This window comes from Schistocerca gregaria, chromosome 11 (genome assembly GCF_023897955.1).
Source record: "Schistocerca gregaria isolate iqSchGreg1 chromosome 11, iqSchGreg1.2, whole genome shotgun sequence".
NCBI classification, from domain to species: Eukaryota; Metazoa; Arthropoda; class Insecta; order Orthoptera; family Acrididae; genus Schistocerca; species Schistocerca gregaria.
In genome coordinates this window covers 100,430,529-100,442,789 of record NC_064930.1, presented here as the reverse complement: position 1 = coordinate 100,442,789, position 12,261 = coordinate 100,430,529, and the positions used below count along the sequence as shown (strand labels likewise).

Below are 12,261 nucleotides of genomic sequence, written 5' to 3'. Positions count from 1 at the left end.
GCCTCAAACAATATAGCAAATCAGCGGTGTCAGAACATCATGAGCAGTGCAGGATGAACATCGAATTTCGAGAGGCCCGAGTACTGGCGAAACAGCCGTTAAGTTTGAGGAGGAAGATTAGAGAGGCTATAGAAATAGCCAAGCGACCCGATAATATGAACAGAGAAGACGGGTACAGACTTCCAGCGTCTTGGCTGCCTGCTGTGACAGCTTTGCAGAAGGACAGCTCGCGCAAAGCAACAGGCGTGCGGTAGGCCACAGCGGAGGATGGTACACAGAGTGCTGACGCGGCCTAGTCGATACTAGGCAGTTAGTAAACAACGCTACGCTGCAGTCGCCGCTAAGTCTCCTATTCGCCGATTTCCACCAATGGCAGGCAGTAAAGGAAACTCCAATGGAAAACGCCTATTTCCGCCAATAACAAGACGCAATGCAAACGCCAATAAAATGAACTCCTAGTATCCTTCCTCCTCATCCTCACATCCAATCACAACACTTTTCCATAGTATATATGTACCCACACTTACGCGCATTCAGCAGTTAGCAACACACCCTGAGGAAGGCGTATTGCAACAGACGCCGAAACGTTGGAATTTTATAAATGACAATGCGGTCTCTAACCCAGAAGAATTTTATTGACATCTACATTTATACTCTGCAAGCCACCCAACAGTGTGTGGTGGAGGGCACTTTACACGTCAGTGTCATTACCTCCCTTTCCTGTTCCAGTCGCGTATGGTTCACGGGAAGAACGACTGCTGGAAAGCCTCTGTGCGCACTCTAATATCTCTCTAATTTTACATTTGTGATCTCCTCAGGAGGTGTAAGTAAAGGGAAGCAATGTATTCAATACCTCACCAAGAAACGCACCCTCTCGAAACTGCGATGCAGAGTGCCTCTCTTGCAGAGTCTGCCACTTGAGTTTGTTAAACATCTCCGTATAGCTGTCAGGGTTACCAAATAACCCTGTGACGAAAAGCGCCGCTCTTCTTTGGATCTTCTCTATTTCCTCCGTCAACCCAATGTGGAACGGATCCCACACTGATGAGCAATACTCAAGTATAGGTCGAACGAGTGTTTTGTAAGCCACCTCCTTTGTTGATGGACTACATTTTCTAAGGACTCTCCCAATGAACCTCAACCTGGCAACCGCCTTACCAACAATTAATTTTATATGATCATTTCACTTCAGATCGTTCCGCACGCATACTCCCAGGTATTTAACAGAAGTAACTGCTACCAGTGTTTGTTCCACTATCATATAATCATACAATAAAGGATCGTTCTTTGCCTATTCACTGCAGATCTTACTGCATTTCAGTGCAATTTCGGAAGATTAAGATGCCTCCAGAAGTCCAATACTGGCTTTTAACAGGAATGAGCAGATTTCAATACCTTCATCAATGAAGCACAATCCTATGACATTACTGATGCCTTCTTACCTGTGTTCGTTAAGCCAAGAACAAACTCCCAAAGATAACAGATTAATTTACTGAAGCCTGTTAAGTCCAGTAAACTAGCCCAATTCTGCAGCCCATGAATGAATTTGATTTTAAGAAACATATACTACAAAGCTGCTGAAAATTTTGAGCTGTGAATGAAATTGAAAACGTACACAAGCAACATTTGTAAGGCAGTACACTGAGCCAGACTCCAGTCTCCATTTCTGATCTTATTTAAGCACCAAAAATGTCAAAAAATTCTATATTTCTCCTTCATTAAAGCTAACTCTATCATGAAAACTTTGTCAGCAATGTATTTTTAATACAATACAATCTCAGAAGTATGAAAGTCGGAAATTCACTTCACTTCTACAATCCATATAGCAGAGATGCTGAGTCGCAAACAGGCACAACAAAAAGACTGTCACAAAATAGGATTTTGGCCACACACACACACACACACACACACACACACACACACACACACACACACACACACACACACACACAGTCTCTGGCAGTTGAAGCCACACTCCATTACATTACATCCTGTATTTTCCATTGTCTGAAATTCACTTCTAGAATGCAAACAAGTGCGGTGAAACAGATGGTAACTTCCGATATTAGCAGACGATGCCACCACACCCCACCCCTCTCCCTCTGCCGGCATTAAAACTTTCCTGGGAAAGAAAACTCGTCCCCAGCATTCTGTCCTGTTGATGCACATTGATTACTGTGCAATCCTTTGTTTTGGCAGTAGCAGCAGTATTGGAATTGTATCAAGCTAATGTGAAAGATTTCTTTAACTTCTCATTTGGATGGAATAGCGAACACTACATTGGAGAATGTATTCAAGGTGTGTAAGACATCCTGTTTTGCTATCCTGTTCCACACACATCACTGAACTTCAGATTACAGCAAAGAAATGTCATTTAGAAGTATTCACGTGAAAACTGTCTTCATACAGCATCTTTAAGTATTTACGTATTGTTTACAATGTGTGCACCAGCAGTGGAAACTATTCAAAGAAGGAACCAGAATTGGATAAATACTAATCAGTCTCCTTGAATATTTCAGAATGAATTCTGAACATTCCGCGAGTTTTCAGCATGCATATTCAAAACTCTTCAGGCCTGCCCATTTGCAAAGAATGCAGCCAGAATTTAATTTACAGACTAAAATGTCCCAATGAAACTGTAACAACAACATTGTACAGCAATGACAGTAACAAATGCAACAAAAATATTCATTGAATATCTGTTGGGCAGCAGAAAACTAATTTATATTAGAAACTCCAAGCACTTCTCATGAATCTTCTAAAGATAGATGGTCCCATGCTAAGATAGGATGTGAAATTACATTCCTCCATCTGTGTTCCCTACATTTCGTGCCTCAGTAGGATTGGTTGCATCATTACCTCAAACACAGCTGCCAGTTTAACACTGTAACTGTTCTGCAAAGTCTTCTCAGGCCAATTTTTACCTGCTTTCAAACACACTTGATTCTTCAAACGAAACACATGAGTGACCAAGACAAGAGTTTCAGTCAACAGTGACCAGCCACAGTGTGTAAATTCTTGACTGGGAAAACTTAGTAATGCTGAGGGCTGCCCCTTGTGTCGATAGAGCAATGCCAGCTCCACATCCAGAAGGAACTCTTCTCACGCCAGGAAGATGTGGCAAATGGCACTGCCACTTGGTGACCTGTGAGATTGCATGGAACCTGTAACATACAAGAATAATGTAGATCTCTATCCATATGTTTAATGTAGTATCCAATATTCAGTTGCGAGTATATAGTGTGTTACGACTATTCACCACATTTTGTCATTTCTTATTTAATGTTGATTTGAGCTTACAAATGCTCTTCACCCTACAAGTATATTATTTTAATCCTGGAGGGCATAATTTTTACATAAAATGATGTCTGGAAAAATGGAGAAAAATGAAATTGTTACTTCTGTTTAATGCTATGTTCCATAATGTAATAGGAATCCAGCCAAACTAAAATGTACAACTCCTAGATGAGACCTTGTGAAAACATTAGCAGTTGAAGTAATTATGTAATTATTGGGTTCAAATTAATGATGATGTAAATAAAATAGAAAGAAACTTCCACATGGGAAAAATATATTAAAAACAAAGATTCCAAGACTTACCAAGCGGAAAAGCGCCGGCAGACAGGCACAATGAACAAAACACACAAACACACACCCAGAATTACTAGCTTTCGCAACCGATGGTTGCTTCTTCAGGAAAGAGGGAAGGAGAGGGAAAGACGAAAGGATGTGGGTTTTAAGGGAGAGGGTAAGGAGTCATTCCAATCCCGGGAGTGGAAAGACTTTCCGCTCCCGGGATTGGAATGACTCCTTACCCTCTCCCTTAAAACCCACATCCTTTCGTCTTTCCCTCTCCTTCCCTCTTTCCTGAAGAAGCAACCATCGGTTGCGAAAGCTAGTAATTCTGTGTGTGTGTTTGTGTGTTTTGTTCATTGTGCCTGTCTGCCGGCGTTTACCTGCTTGGTAAGTCTTGGAATCTTTGTTTTTAATATAATTATGTAATTAGTACGAAATTTGGCACCACTTGTTAACAAAATGAATTTTCCAAAACTTTGCACAAAAAAACAAATTTTATTGAAATTTTACGGATGCCAAATATTTTCTATCTTTTTGCAAAGCCTTATGTTGTACTCCAATATCAGGGTTGTAGTATAAACCAACAAATAAAGCGAATTTTATTAAATTAACAACATTAAATTAAAATACAAAACATTACGTACTTAGCCTTACATAAATTAAAAAGAGCTACCATACTTACTTAAGGCAAATTCTTACCATAACGAGCACCTGTTTTATTAATGTTGTGTTTTAACTTTTCTTGCAATACAAGAAACACAGTCAAATAACGAATTCATTGTTTCATGTTAGTAAGTACTGATAAAATTCTCTAGAGCTTTCTGTAAGCTGCTCAGTTCCTCGGGCTGGTATTCAGCACGATACAGCTTCTGCTCGATGCACGAAGGTCCTAAGAACAAAACGTTTTCGAGGGCTACATAATCACCACATTTCGCAAGCCATCTTTCTGGAAGCACAGAAGCAGAAAGATCCCAAAGGGACTCAAAGACACTTGCATTTCGCCATTCAGTGGCTCAGTAAATCAATTCTGCCATCACGATTTGACAAAAATTCAAAGACTCATTTACTACGCCTATGAAAGAAATGTAGAACTAACAATGGCAGGAATATATAAAACACCATGTTTATATGGACAGTATTAAATCAGAGAGACTGTGCATACTGTTAATTGCACTGTGTAGAATACGAGAGATGCTTTCGCCTTTGGTACCCTGAGAAATCAGCGGCAGCGAAGCATGCTCTAGAAAATAGACATTGTATTGCATTTGCCAAGGCATCGGTTATTACACGGACTAGTAGTTTCTGGAATAGTGCAATTAAAGAAGTGATCAAGATATAAATTTGGGAGAGCACCCTCAGTAAAGACAGCAGTTTACATCTAAGCACGGCCTGGGATCTGGCCATCTGAAGATTGAGGTGGGTGTGCAATGAAAACATTATCTTGTATGGCATTGGTGCGGGCACCAGTAACGTCACAGAAGGCAGCACAGAAGGATGGTAGCAGCAAACAAAAAGCAGTCACCGCACAACAATGGCCAAGGAATATTCGGCAGAAAGCTTGTGGATTTTAAACCACTTGATGTAGTTGCAAGCACGAAAAAATTTTATCGAGACAGTTAAACATTTCCACTTCGACGAAAAATTAGCTTCTTGTAGAATTGTAATGACTAAAGAACAATTTAATTTAAATGCAGAAATTCACACCACTTCACTAATTTATCGGGTCGTTCCTCTCCTAAATCATCTCATAATTTTGATCCAACAAGATCGTAGCTGATGAAGACACTCTCAATGGATGAAGTGACAACAGAGCAAGAAATGAGGCACTAATAAGGTAGTTGTAAGAATAGGTTACTGTTTTGAATAAATTAATCACAGGAATTTAAACCAAACTAATCCTCAGTATGGAAAACCCCCAAACAACACAATGTCAAACAATGGGTTGGTTTTTTTAAAAAATGTATAGTTTTTCTCAACCCTGCTATCTCTAAACTCACAACTAATGTTTTCTGCTACGGGTGAGAGTCTACTAGATAAGATATTTGACAATGCTTTATTTGCAAATATTTTGGAGTGTTATGCATAGTTGCCAGACTTAAATATATCTCCTATCTTGTGTATCGAACACAATATCCCTACAGTCCGTTCTACTGGCAACCCTTACTTTTCCCACATGAGGAGCGACTCAACTCTTGTGGCTTTCAATAGATCCCATGTTATATCATCAGCCCATAGTGCTTTATTATTCTTCTGTCGGGCAGTTTCTCTGTCTACTTTGTCTTTCACTATCAATTTCGTGATAGAATTTTCTGACACCATTTGTTTTTACTAAGATTTACTAAGATGGTATCTGTTGTTTCGGGCATGTCCGAAAGAACAGATACCATCTTAGCCAGTATATAGTTAAGGCTCATCGGCCACGTGACCATCTTCTTCTTCTGTGCGAATGCACAAACAGTGCCCGAACTCTTATGGGAACAGGCAACGCGCCACGAGTAATGAGCATAATGGGCAGGGGGCACTACGAATGTAGTGCAGGACAATACGTTGAGAATGTGGGTTTCGCAGGAGGCATGCCAGAGAGAAATCCCTGCAGTCGCACTATCCTCTGTGTCCTCGGTGGCTCAGATGGATAGAGTGTCTGCCATGTAAGCAGGAGATCCCGGGTCCGAGTCCCAGTTGGGGCACACATTTTCATTTGTCCCCATTGACCTATGTCTACACCCATAAGCAGCTAAGCAGCTAAGGGTGTTCATTTCATTGTAATACCATTTCATTGTAATACCATTTGTTGTTCCAATTGTCTCCAATTTTTCAGCCTGCTTTCTTTCCGATTCTCTTTTTTTTCTGCTAATGCAGTTTCTTCTCACATTTATTTTATCTTGATAAAATATTACCACTATATGAGTGTACAATTTCCCAAGCATTTTCCTATAAGCCAGTTTTTTTTCCCATAACTCATTCTCTTACAAACTTGGTTAAAGCAGGCTCAGACATGGTAATTGGATGTCTCTATAGGCCCCCGGGCTCAGCAGCTGTTGTGGCTGAGCACCTGAAGAATAATATGGTGGGGAAATCTACTCGAAATATTTTCCAAATTATAGTTCTGGGTGGAGATTTTATTTTGCTGGATACAGACTGGGAGACTCAAACGTTCATAATGGGTGGCAGGGAGAAAGAATCCAGTGAAATTTTTTTAAGTGCTTTACCTGAAAACTATCTTGAGCAGTTACACACAGAACCGACTCGTGGTGATAATATATTACACTTTCTGGTGACAAAAAGACCTGAACTATTTGAATCAGTTAATGCAGAACAGGGAATCAGTGATCATAAAGTGGTTACTGCATCGATGATTTCAGCAGTAAATAGTAATATTACAAAAGGTAGGAAGATTTTTCTGTTTAGCAAAAGTGACAATAAGCGGATTACAGAGTACCTGACGGCTCAACACAAAAGTTTTGTCTCAAGTACAGACAGTGTTGAGGATCAGTGGACAAAGTTCAAAACCATCGTACAACATGCGTTAGATCAGTATGTGCCAAGCAAGATCGTAAGAGATGGAAAAGAGCCACCGTGGTACAACAACCGAGTTAGAAAACTGCTGCAGAAGCAAAGGGAACTTCACAGCAAAAATAAACGTAGCCAAAGCCCTGGATACAAACAAAAATTACACGAAGCGAAATGTAGTGTGAGGAGGGCTATGCGAAAGGCGTTCAATGAATTCAAAAGTAAAGTTCTATGTACTGACTTGGCTGAAAATCCTAAGAAATTTTGGTCTTATGTCAAAGTGATAGGTGAATCAAAACAAAATGTCCAGACACTCTGTGACCAAAATGGTATTGAAACAGAGGATGACAGACTAAAGGCCAAAATACTAAATGTCTTTTTCCAAAGCTGTTTCACAGACGAAGACTGCACTGTAGCTCCCTCTCTAGATTGTTGCACAGATGACAAAATGGTAGATATCGAAATAGACGACAGAGGGGTAGAGAAACAATTAAACTCGTTCAAAAGAGGAAAGGTCGCTGGATCTCATGGGATACCAGTTCGATTTTACACAGAGTACGCGAAGGAACTTGCCCACCACCTTGCAGCGATGTACTGTAGGTCTCTAGAAGAGCGTAGCGTTCCAAAGAATTGGAAAAGGGCACAGTTCACCCCCGTTTTCAAGAAGAGACGTCGAACAGATGTGCAGAACTATAGACCTATATCTCTAACGTTGATCAGTTTTAGAATTTTGGAACACGTATTATGTTAGAGTATAATGACTTTTCTGGAGACTAGAAATCTAGTCTGTAGGAATCAGCATGGGTTTCGAAAAAGTCTGTTGTGTGAAACCCAGCTCCCGCTATTCGTCCACGAGACTCTGAGGGCCATAGACATGGGTTCACGGGTAGATGCCGTGTTTCTCGACTTCCGCAAGGCGTTCGATACAGTTCCCCACAGTCGTTTAATGAATAAAGTAAGAGCATATGGACTGTCAGACCAATTGTGTGATTCCTAGATAACAGAACGCAGCATGTCATTCTCAGTGGAGAGAAGTCTTCCGAAGTAAGAGTGATTTCAGGTGTGCCGCAGGGGAGTGTCATAGGACCGTTGCTATTCACAATATACATAAATGACCTGGTGGATGACATCGGACGTTCACTGAGGCTTTTTGCAGATGATGCTGTGGTATATGGAGAGGTTGTAACAATGGAAAATTTTACGGAAATGCAGGAGAATCTGCAGCGAATTGACACATGGTGCAGGGAATGGCAATTGAATCTCAATGTAGACAAGTGTAATGTGCTGCGAATACATAGAAAGATAGATCCCTTATCATTTAGCTACAAAATAGCTGGTCAGCAACTGGAAGCACTTAATTCCATAAATTATCTGGGATTACACATTAGGAGTGATTTGAAATGGAATGATCATATAAAGTTGATCCTAGGTAAAGCAGATGACAGACAGATTCACTGGAAGAATGCTAAGGAAATGCAATCCAAAAACAAAGGAAGTAGGTTACAGTACACTTGTTCGCCCACTGCTTGAATACTGCTCAGCAGTTTGCGATCTGCACCAGATAGGGTCGATAGAAGAGATAGAGAAGATCCAACGGAGAGCAGCGCGCTTCGTTACAGGATCATTTAGTAATCACGAAAGCGTTACGGAGATGATAGATAAACTCCAGTGGAAGACTGCAGGAGAGATGCTCAGTAGCTCGGTACGGGCTTTAGTTCCGAGAACAAACCTTCACCGAAGAGTCAAGCAGTATATTGCTCCCTCCTACATATATCTCGCGAAGAGATCGTTGAGGATAAAATCAGAGAGATTAGAGCCCACACAGAGGCATGCCGACAATCCTCCTTTCCACAAACAATACGAGACTGGAATAGAAGGGAGAACCGATAGAGGTACTCAGGGTACCCTCTGCCACACACCATCAGGTGGCTTGCGGAGTATGGATGTAGATGTAGATGTAGACACCAGGAATTCCTTGACTGTTTTCCTTCTTTCCCTAGCAGTTGTTCTGCTGCCTTAATGATGGAATCCCTGCAAGCACTCCACTCCTGATCCAGAGTACCACTTGCACTATAGTTGGACTCGCGAACAATGGCAGTCAAGTTTAGGATTGTTCTGCACACCTACGTCGTGCATACTCCGAGAGCCAATCAGAGTTCAGTAGTGTTCTAAGCATTCTGCTCTGAATGCCATACGTAATGCGAGCATTAAACATGATCGTAGTGATTTGTTTAGTGCATTTATATTTCACTGTTCCAAGTTGTCATCGCCGATGGTGGTGGGTAAGTGATAAATTCTGTATAAGCAAGCGAGAGACATAACTTGCAGGATATACGCTTCCTTCGAGCGGAAACCGTGTGTGTATCCCAATTGTCGATTAGAATCGTCAGCAATGCCATTCCCGTCTGTGCCTCGACATGTGCAGTCCGCAGTCATTTGTGAATCGGACTACGAGAGTGTATGGTACAAGAATCTCAAAACCTTCTCAGATATGTTTCAGTAGTCTTTATTTCTTAGCTTTGATGTCCTATACTTTCTTTGAGGTGTTCATTTCAGTTTTCTTGCATTAGATATTCGAGCTCTTAGTTTCGCAATTGGCCACTCCTCTGTAGTGAGTTTGCCAAATGCCTGTTGTCAATCACGTGATCGTTTTGGTTGAGGGTGTGCTGATCAGGGCTAGACCATATTGCTTTATCAATCTTCTTGTGTGGGAACAACAGTGCTACCTGCAGTCATGTTATGCGGTAGTGCAAACTGAACAACTCTGTCTTTTATCATATGTGTATTCATGGAGGCTATGCTTTTCTATTGCTCAACAATAATGATCTTCTTTTCCAATCTGTGCATTGAGGTCTTCCGTATTTAACATCATGCATAGATTATACATCATAGGCTCATTCAAGGTTCTCGCTGAAGGTGTCCGTACGCCGATCAACGAATAGTTCGCGAATCGGGCCTTTAGTCTCATTTGCGAGATTCTAGATGTTATTCCAGTAAATCCACCCACTGTATGTTTAAATTTTTGTCTTACTGTGAACCTGTACCAAATTCACAGTTGCTCTCTGGACTGTGGCAGATAATTATCCAGCTTCCCATATCAAGCACTGTGTGCCCATTTCATTCCATTTCCTGTAGGGTAACTATGCCTACCTCACTTTGATCGAGCTATTCTAGCAGTCACACTTTCACTTAGGTGAACTGTCAATTCGTCACCAATGACACCGTCCAGGAATTCTTTGCTATCAAATTTGACAGCTGGCAACAGAAACCAAAACACTGAAGCGTTCAGTTCATAATGCTGTGGAATGTGGGGGGAAAAAAAAACTGCAAATTGGCATTCATAAGAAGAACAACACCAAAAATGCAAAAGGAGTGTAATATGTAAGAAATTGTCCACGCAACCTGCCACTGATGATGCCTTGCAGAAAATAAAGGCGAAACGGGTATGGCATTAAAATTGTGTTTTATTCAGTTGCTGTCAGATGGTCCATAAGTAAAAATTATCAATATATCGTAATATTACACGCAACTGAGGAAGACAGGATTTAAAAAGTTTAAGATGTCATTACTTTCATTTGCTTAGCAAAGAAGACACACAGACATCACATCAGAGTGCTATTTCTTGTGGAATAAAGTACATGGTCATTTGAAAGAAGTTCATGATAAAGTACAAACCTTAGACAACAAAATCTCAGGTACAGAGGAGTGGGCTCAAATATTAGAGCAGGGAAAATTATGGAATGAAATTTTGAGACCCCAAACAATCTCAGCTAGTTTGGAAGAGAGATTACAGGAGTTTGTACTGTGAAAGTACAGGGTATGGTTGAATCTACAATTGTTAAAACCAATTCTTTGGGAGATACTGTAGACCATAGAAATGAAATAAAGAAATTGGGGGATGCTTTGGTTTCAGGGGTGCCTTGGCTTTAGTAAAAGATGTCTCTCATAGTTCCAACTCAAATAAAGAATACTAAGTTCTTTCCACAGTATTGGGCACCTTTTAAGATGGTAGGAATATCATATACTAAAGCACTGCTCCTGGTTGATCCAGATACAGGCCAGAAAAAGGGTCTGTACAATGTACCGTATTTACTCGAATCTAAGCCGCACTTTTTTCCCAGTGTTTGTGATCCAAAAACCCACCTGCGGCTTAGAATTGAGTGCAAAGTAAGCGGAAGTTCTCAAAAATGTTGGTAGGTGACGCCACAACCGACTTCTGCCGTTAAATATATGTAGTGCTACACAGGCACAAAGATAAATACTGGCACCAAAACCTCTGTGTCAGTAAATAAATTAAAAGAAAAGGCAGAAGAATGTAAACACGATGCCATGTATTCTTTCGTGTTTGCTGCTATCTCATTTAAATCCTGTCCGCTTAATAAACTACGAAACTAGAGTGAGACAACACGAAACTAGAGTGAGACAACAGCAAATGCAGAAGGATATACATATAATGTCATGTTTATATTCGTATTATTCTTACGCTGAATAGTGATACAGTCAGAAATGAAGCACGGCAACTGACTATATTTTTAAGTCTACGACGACTAATTCCTGTGCAGAATGTAATGTACTAAAGAAGCGTCTGCAAAGATTTTCAAACGGAGAAAATTTTTCACTGAACTCTCGTTCAAAACATCATCTATCATATGCAGTCTATTATTTGGTTCTTGTTGATCATTATCAAAGAAAGCAGCAGTGTAAGTAACAACAAATAGCAGCCTCTTGTCATTGTTTCACTAATGAGACAATTCCTCTCTTTTCTTATTGTAAGTGGCAGTAGCGGGCACAAAAGCGAGCCATGCCGTGACCGGTGTCAGGTCGTACACACTCATTTTCAGAATGCGACGAACAATGCACGACACAGTACAATAATGCAGTTTCAGCTTAGAGTGACTTAACACCTGTAACAAAGAGATGAGATCAAAGTAAAATAAATCGATTCAAACCAGATGAAGCACGCGAAAAAGGAAGGGTGCCCATATACACACGGACGAAGCGTCCGACACACACAGCAATGACTCGAACCAAACTACTGTAGCTGTATCTTCATCCATTCTACCTAAATTGTGTCTCATGTTACAACGGACCAACTTTGTTTCAATTTGGAGGTGCGGTCTAAAATGTTCCTCCCCCCTTGAATTTCGAGTCACAAATATCAGGTGCAGCTTACAT

At 40.7% G+C, this 12,261-nt stretch overlaps 1 long non-coding RNA gene across 1 annotated transcript in view; it reads right to left on the bottom strand.

The window, feature by feature from the left end:
* Positions 1–592: 592 nt before the first annotated feature.
* LOC126295438 (uncharacterized) overlaps positions 593–12,261 on the bottom strand; it is a 53,357-nt gene continuing 41,688 nt past the window's right edge. The window contains exon 5 of the long non-coding RNA XR_007552490.1: positions 593–3,164. This is a non-coding gene — a long non-coding RNA (uncharacterized LOC126295438). The remainder of the gene's footprint in view (positions 3,165–12,261) is intronic.